Consider the following 9,363-nt stretch of genomic DNA (forward strand, 5'->3'; position numbering starts at 1 on the left):
TCAGATCTCTCTTAACACATTCAATCAAAATAAGTGTTGAGTTTTTCAATATATCTTTCAAAACTTTTGCCACAATTTTTTATTTTAAACAATGAAAATAAATAGTTTACAAAAGTAGAGAACCATTATTCTTTTATGAATCAAACTAGAATCAAAACAATACCCTAAACAATACCCTAAAATCAAAACCCAAAACAATACCCTAAAATTAAAACCCAAAACAATACCCTAAAATCAAAACCCAAAACGGAACCCTAAATAACCCATAAAATTCAAACTCAAATAGAAATCCTAAACCACAAACATATAACCAAACAGTCACACAATATAACCAAAAGGTCAAAACACTGTGCAACGTTGCAGTTTTTCTCTTTCTTTCCCTTGAAATTTGATTTTCAATAAACCACACATACAAACGAACACAGTCAAAGAAACTAACCCAGCAAGATTAAGATAAAAGAACACAATTAAAAGACAAGAACGAAATTGAGGTTGGACTTGAATCAACAGAATAAGCAAATGGAAGTACAATTAAATGTATAAACAACAAAAGACACAGTTCACATCTTCCATTCTCTAACAGATTCAAATTAAAACCCACAACAAGAAATCTATCCATGATTCCTTGCACGAATTCATCAATTGAAACGTAAATTGATCAATTGGAGCAAATCCATTAGCCGTTTATCCACTCCTGGTGAACCCTAATTTCGGAGGCGGGGTACAGGATTTACTCGTGAGTTGTGGCCGACCTTGCCGGTGATCTCGCCGACCCACCATAGACTCAAACAGTCACACAATATAACCAAAAACTCGAAAACCAAAAACGCCCACAACACCAATGCATTCAAAAAACGACCAAAAAAATTCACTCACCTTCCCGTCGCTCCTACCACTTCGTCCGCAATCGCTTCGCACTCCGTCAACGACCAAAAAAACTCCTACCACTTCGTCCGCGATCACTTCGCTCTCCGTCTCCTTCTGTTTGAGCAAACACCCACACTCCACACTGGGTACAGCACGTTTTGAAACGCAGGAAGTTCTGAAACAAAATTCAAATTTTCATTGTTATTTTACAAAAACACCCATGCCACGTAAGCAATCCATCCAGGTCATCCAGATGTATTCTGGCGCAAAAAATAATTGGGGTGTCTAAATATCATTTTCCATAAAACTCTCTTTAATCAACTGTATGTTAGGTGCTTCTGCCAGACAACCTACGAAGCATCTGTCTAACCAGGAAGAAGACTCTACCTTAACATTAAACTGAAAAGCAGCCTCTGCCCCATGAGGACTACTCACTTTCTTTCCAGAAACCACCTGAGCGAAAGAGAGTTTTTGTTGTTTCCGTTGCTCCTGCTCCCTCGGCCTCCACATCTTACGGGTTTGCTCCTCCTTCGTCCTAGACCTCCATTCTTTCCTTGGCCCTTCATTCCTACTGTATTTAGGTAAGTTCACCTGTAATTTCCACGTACCAATCCAAATAGCGTCCAGGCTCCTTTCCAGGGAATAGACATTTACTCCTCCGCTTCCTGGAATTAAGCTTATTAGAAATGAACACGTCCAACACTCTTCCCCATCTCTGAAAAACCTTCCACAGATCCTTCGCAAAGAAATGATCTGGAAAGTTTGTGAAGAAGAAAGATGTATCCGTCATTGGCCTAGCCCTCCCTTCACCGGAAAACTTCCTTATAATTCTCTTCTCTCTCTGATATAGATTAATCGAAAACAATAATTAATGTTATTGAAAATACTGAGCACAGACAAATTGAATAATTACTTCTAACATAATTTATTTGATTTACTGGTATTTTAGTAGTTAAACTTAACTACTTATTATCATTAAGTGAAATTTACATAGCGGTATAATAATAAGTGATTAAAATTTATAGAGCAAATAACTTTAAATTATTAAAACCACGAATTAAAAGATCATTAAAGTAAAGTATAAGATAATTATAGGACTAGAATAGTTAAAAATTTACATTTTTAACTATTTTTTAAAATTTTGATAATTATAAAGATTTAAATAAAATAAAATATTCTAAAATTAAACTCACCTATTTACCGAAAAGAAACTTACGCGAGGTAAGTTGTGTGCGAGAGACTTCAAAATATCCAATATAATGTACACTTTATTGTTTTATCTTTAATATAAGAAATATATACTTAGAGTTATTAAAACATCTCTAAGAGGTTATAAGAGTTATTTAAAAAATAAAACTATTGTTTTAACATAAATTATTGAAAATTAAAAACAATTACCTGAATACAGAGAAAAGATGAAACAGAAGGTAGCAAATTCAAGAAGAACGAAAACAGAAGGTATGCATATTCAATTTGCGAGGAAGACAACTTTCCAACTATTATTGCCCAATTTTCCCTTTCTGAAAAGTCTTCTAGAAAAACAAGACTCTTATCACTTTTTATATATGATGCTAAAACATTTTAATTAAAAAAATAGTTTCTATTAAAATATGAAAAAAAGAATAGGATGAATATCTTATGGATATTAAACACATACGATTATAAAAAAAACCTATAGACTAAGCTCATTACATAAATAGAAATATCTAACAATATCTATAATATCTCATAATATCTAACACTCCCCTTCAAGTTGGTGTATATAAATTATATGTATCCAGCTTGTCACAAATATAATCAATCTTAAGTCCTCGTAAGAGTTAGTAAAAGTATTTGCTAATTGATCATTTGAATTGACAAACTCAATCTTGATATTTTCCAATATATTCTCGGATGAGATGAAATGACAATCAATCTCAATATGTTTGGTCCTTTCATGAAAAAACTATATTTGAGCTAATATGAAGAGCAACCTGATTATCATATATAAGTGTCATTTGAGTGACCTCTTCAAATTGTAATTCTTTAAGTAATTGTTTAAACTAAATAAGCTCACATGTAGCTGAAGCCATAACTCTATATTCTGCTTATGCACTAGATCTCGCCACAACACTTTGTTTTTTGCTCTTCTAAGAGATCAAGTTATCACCAATGCCAACACAATAACCAGAAGTTGATCTTCCATCAGATGAAGGTCCTTCCCAATTAGCATCTGAATAACAAACGAATTTAGTATGAATATTGTGACCATATAACAAACTTTTTCCAAGAGAGCCTTTAATGTACTTCAGTAAAAAAATGACTACATTCCAATGGTCTTCACATGGAGAATTAAGAATTTGACTCACCACACTGACTGCAAAGGAAATATTAGGACGAGTAATAGTGAGATAGTTCAATTTTCCAATTAATCTTGTGTACTTCTTAGGATCTGAAAGAGGCTCCCCCTGATTGAGTAGAAGTTTGACATTGGGATCCATGAAAATATCAACAGGTTTCGAATTCATCAACCCAATTTCCTCCAAAATATTCAATGCATATTTTCTTTGAGAGGTAACAATACCATTATTGGATTGTGCTACCTCAATCCCTAACAAATATTTGAGTTTGCCAAGATCTTTGGTCTGAAAATGTTGACAAAGGTGTTGTTTTACTTGTGAGATGCCATGGTGATCATTGCATGTAAGAACAATGTCATCTACATATACGACAAAATAGATACACCCAACACTCGAATGACGCTAAAAAACTGAATGATCCACTTCACTGCGAGTCATACCAAACTGTTGAACAACATTGCTAAATTTTCAAAACCAAGCCCTAGGAGAATGCTTGAGGTCATATAAGGATTTGCAAAGATGACATACCAATCTAGAAGACTCCCTCTGAGCAACAAAACCGGGAGGTTGCTCCATATAAATTTCTTCCTGGAAATCCCCATTAAGAAAGGCCTTTTTGACATCTAGTTGATAAAGAGGTTGTCATTGAAGAGCAGTCATCGATATGAATAAGAGAACAAAAGCCATATTTGTTACTGGAAAAGAGTATCACCATAGTCTAAACCAAAAATTTAGGTAAAACCCTTAGTCACAAGACGAGTTTTAAGACGATCAATAGTACCATCAGGACCAACTTTGATAGCAAAAATTCACATGCAACCAACAACAGATTTCCTAGAAGGTAAAGGAACAAATTCCCAAGTTCCATTATTCTAAAGTGCATTCATTTCATCAAGCATGGCCTGACGACAACCAGGATGGCTAAGGCATAACCTACAAATTTTGGAATGGATACAAAAAAAATAGACGAAAGACATGCATAAAAGTTTGAGATAGTTTATGGTAACTCAAAGCAGTATAATGTGGATAGGGATTACGGGTATAATGTATACCTTTACGGATGGCAATAGTAAAATCAGTTTCAACTGTCGGAGGTTCAACTGTCAGAGTCGGGGGGTGGAGGTGTTGGCACTAGAAGAGAGCCATTTGATGGAAGATGGAATGTCTGACGATGACTATACACCTAAAGAGTTGGTGGTTGTGGTGAATCATTAGGTGCACTATGAACAATAAGAGGAATATTAACTTGATTAGATGAAGACACACAAGGAGAAGGACAAGATTTAAAGTAAAGGGAAGACTCACTGAAGGTGACATTTGTTGAAATAAAATAATAGTTAAAAGAAGGTGAGAAACATTTATATCTTTTTTGTGATCTAGTGAATCCTAGAAAGACACATTGGTCTGACCTATGAGATAATTTATCAATACCAGGACTAAAATTATGAACAAAGCATGTGGACCCAAAAACTTTGGGAGAAAAGGAGTGGAGAGGGTCATGTGGAAACAAAATAGAATGAGGAATTTTGTCCTTTAAAACAAAAGATGACGTGTGATTAATGAGATAACATGCACTAAGAACAACATCACTCCAAAAACGCTGAGGAACATCACCATGGATTAAAATAGTATGAGTTGTTTCAATAAGATGTTTATTTTTGTGCTCAGCTACCCCATTTTGTTGAGGTGTATAAGCACATGAAGTTTGATGAAGAATACCGTGAAAAGCCATGAAATTTTTAAAAGAATGAGAAATATACTTATGCCCATTATCATTGCGCACAATTCAAATGGAAATTTCAAATTTATTTTTAATTTCATTGTAAAAGATTTGAAATATCGAAAACAACTCAAAACGATTTTTCATTAAACACATCCACGTACTTCTTGAACAATCACCAATAAAAGTAAAAAAATATTGAAATCCTAAATTAGACTTAATACGACTGGGTCCCCAAATGTCAAAGTGAACTAAGGGAAAAAGAAATGAAAAACGTTGTGAGAAACTACTACGAAAAAACTACGAATGTGTTTCCCTAACTGATATGACACACACGATAAACTTGATACATTCGACAAACTTGGAACAAGTTGTTGCATATTGGCAATACTAGGATGACCCAACCGAGCAGGAATGAGAGATGGAGAATTTATAATTGTGTCAACATGTACAGAGATTTGTAGTTGATAAAGTCCATGAGACTCACATCTGGTGTCAATCCTCCGTCCCGAACTTTGGTCTAGTAAAGAAACAGATTCTTTGGTAAAAGAAATAACAAAATCAAGGGAATAAGTGAGAAGACTAATGGATAATAAGTTAAATGGAAACCCAAGGACACAAAGAACATTACTAATAGATAAATAAGGAAAAAGATTAATAGTACCAACACCATGTGATGATACCGTAGATCCATTGGTCATGCTAACTGTACCGACCAGGTAGTCGGGAGTGATGACGTGGCAGCAAGTGGTAATATAGGCGTGTTGAACGGAACACCTGGCTGACGGAAGGGAAGGACATCGGGAAGTTCGTGTAGTCGCCAATCGTTAAGTTGGCGTGCTCCGATCTTTAGCATATCTAAACCGGCGGTCACCAGGCTTGTGTTGTAGTCGCCGTATGCGAGCTTAGGCGACCAAGTGATCAGAAATCGCCGAGAGGGGGACATTGCCGAAGGATTAGGAAGGCTTGCTTAGGGCCTTCAGAGGGTACGAGTACGAAGGACGAAGTTATCAGATGATCATTCCCTAGCCAGAGGTTGAGGCAAGGGAACAGCTTACCAGAACATACACGATGAAGCAAGCGAAGCAGATCATGATGGCGGCCGGCGAGACCACAGAGAAGGTGTGCATGGTGACACCCCGTACTCGCCACGCAGAAGAGATCGCGCTCCAAGGCAGCTATACACCGAGTTACTCCTTGCATGGGTAACTTAGTCGAACGGCCTGAAGAGTAAGAAGTGACGCTCAAACAGAGGACGTTCCAGATGGTGACACGTGTACAGCTGGATGCGAGCCACGTGTCCAGAGGTGTAACCGTCAGGAGAGAGAAAGTGCACAGGTATATAAGGGATTCTAACTAACTTCTGAGGTACATGCGTTTAGAACACTTCTTTACGCTTGGAGAATACTTGAGTACGCTGAGAGAGTTTTTGCACAGTTCCTTGAGTTTCTAGCTTTTCTCTCTTAGAGTTTTGGTGGTTTCGTCACTGACTTGAGCGTCGGAGCGCGATCGGCCGCAGCGGCGCCACTCTGTCTTTTGCAGGTTCTTGAGGTGAATCGAGGTGTGAAGGACGGAAGCTAGCGTGGTGCAAAGCCGATCCAGAGGAAGATACCTTTGACGTGGCAAGACTCTTGCGTTCTGGTCAACCGGCAGGATCATCAGGCGCCCACCGTGGGGCCGTGTAAAACCTGCCCCCATCCACAGCGTAAGTTCTTGAAGTTTCTGTAGTTTCCGTGTGGTTGTGTGCTGGTGCAACCATTTTCCACAGTTCGTTCGAGTTTTTGTTCGGTGAATTCGAGTTCTCTGCTGTTCGTTTGGGTTTTAATCGATAGTCTGAAGTTTTCCACCGTTCGTTCGAGCTTTCGATCGGTTTCTTGAAGTTTCTTGCTGTTTGCACGGTTTTCAATCGGTTGATTCGGAGCTTTTTCCGTTCGTTTGCGTTTCTGGTTGGTGAATCAGGAGTTTGCTGGAGGAGCGGTAGGTTCGTGGTGAGAGTGCAAGTTTCTGTGAAGGTTTCGACGTCCGAATCTATCGGCGTGCTGTTGTGGTTGTGTTTTTGGAAGTTCTTGGGAGTTTGGGAGTTTCTGACCGATTGATTGCTGGATCGATTGTTTGCTGGATAAGGTTTTGTTCGTTGAAGTTTGGTTTGCTGAGTTTTCATGAGAAAGATGAGAAGCAACCGCTCAAGTCCCGTTGTGCCAGTTGCTACAGAAGGCGCCATGACCATGGCGCAAATGATGGAGATCATGCGTGCGCTGCATGCGAATGTGGAGGCATCGCGCATAGAGCAAGCGAAGATGCATGAAGACCTGGTCGCCTCTCAGGCCAGGAATGAAGAGCTCAGCAAAGTGACTGAGGAGTTGCGTCAAGCTCTTCATGAGCAGAGAGGACGCCCAGTTGTTGAAGAGGTCGCGCCGTCGTTGCCACCGCGCGTTTTCCCTATGCCGTTTGCTCAGGCGATCACAGACACGTCTATCCCTGCGAGCGTAGTACCTGTGAAAGCTTCTTTCACCGGCGTGGAGGACCCTGAGGCACATCTCACCATGTTCCACACGCAGATGATGTTGTCAGGAGGCTCGGATGCTGTATATTGCAAGATGTTTGTGAGCACGCTCCAGGGAACAGCGCTGGAATGGTTTGTGAGCTTGCCTACAGGTCACATAACCAATTTCCAGCAGTTTTCGAAGCTTTTCGTCGAGCAGTACATTGTGAACAAGGCGCCACCTAGGGTGTCTTATGACCTGTTCGACATAAGGCAGTACCAGGGAGAGTCCCTCAGGGACTACTTGAATCGCTTTGGAGCACAGATGGTCCGCTCGCCTGCTAAAGACGAAGAGATGCTGGTATACGCCTTCAAAAAGGGCGTGCTGCCGGGACCTTTCTGTGAGGCGCTGATTAGGGCTCACCCCGCCACGTTTGCTGAAGTTAAGCGACTTGCGGTGGCCCACATCGCCGACGAGAGTGAGTTCCAGGCCAAGTAACAGGCGAGTTCCAGGCCAAGGATCCACAAATGGCGGCTTACTTGGAGTATGTGCAGGAGTTGAAGAGTTCCTTTGTCTCATTTGAAGTGGTGCATGTGCCCAGAGAGCAGAATGCCCAAGCAGACTTGTTAGCTAAGCTGCCAGTTCGGGCAAGGGGGGTAGGCAGAGGACAGTGATCCAAGAAACTCTGAAGACGCCTAGAGCATTTGTGGCAGACCACCTGGTTCTTCAGATAAGCAAGTCAACGGAGAAAGCGACGAGGAGTCACAGATCCTTGACTCAGGAGACCTTGAGATCGCCGAGAATAAGAGCATGTCAGGGGGAGAGGGTGAACATGACGCAGGTCTGCGCTACGCACGAGCCAGACACGTGGATAACACAGTACCAGCGCTGCCTGGCAGATGACCTTCTCCCGCTGGATCCGACGGAGGCTAGAAAGATAAAGAAGAACTCCAGCAAGTTCACCATGATTGATGGCGAGTTGTACAGGTTTGGGTTCACACACCCACTCCTGGAATGTGTGCACAGAGAAAAATTTACAAGAATCATGGCCAAGCTCCATGAGGGCATATGTGGGAGTCACGTTGGGGGTCGAGCCCTGGCTGCAACAACTCTCCGTGCGGGTTATTACTGGCCAACGATGAGGGAGGACTGCAAGAAGTATGCATAGTGTTGTAAGTAATGCCAGCAGCACGCCGATTGGCACAGGGCGCCTCCAGAAGAGTTAAAGTCAATTTACAGCCCATGGCCGTTTCATACTTGGGGAATTGACATCCTGGGACCTTTCCCATTGGCGATCAGGCAGATGAAGTACTTGGTGGTGGCGATTGAATACTTCACCAAGTGGATCGAAGCAGAACCAGTAGCCCAGATCACCGCACACAAGATTGAGAGCTTTGTATGGAAGAACATCGTGTGCCGGTTTGGTGTGCCTACGCGCCTGGTGTCAGACAATGGGACTCAGTTTGCAAGTCACCTACTGAAGAAGCTGTGCGAAGAGGTGGGAATTCAGCAGGTGTTTGCATCCGTCGAGCACCCGCAGACAAATGGCCAAGTAGAGTCCGCCAATCGGGTGTTGCTAAGAGGCTTGAAGAGAAGGCTAGAGAAAGCCAAAGGATCGTGGGCAGAAGAGGTACCCACCCCGTATTGTTTGGGCGTACCACACCACCGAGCAGTCAGGAACCCACGAGACCCCGTTCAGCTTGGTCTATGGATGTGATGCAATGATTCCAGTGGAAATCCAGAAGAGCTCGCCGAGATTCCAGAACTTTGTGGCGGAAGACTCGAACGAAGAAAGAAGGTTGAATCTGGATTTACTGGATGAGGTCAGGGAGGAGGGAAGGGTAAAGGCTGAGGCAGTGAAAAGGAGGATTGAATGAAGGTATAACTCGAAGGTGATGCCAAGGCAGTTTAGAGAAGGCGATCTGGTGATGAGGAAGGCCCACCAGTACGAGAT

Source organism: Phaseolus vulgaris, chromosome 7, assembly GCF_051622355.1.
Source record: "Phaseolus vulgaris cultivar YP4 chromosome 7, ASM5162235v1, whole genome shotgun sequence".
Lineage (NCBI taxonomy): Eukaryota > Viridiplantae > Streptophyta > Magnoliopsida > Fabales > Fabaceae > Phaseolus > Phaseolus vulgaris.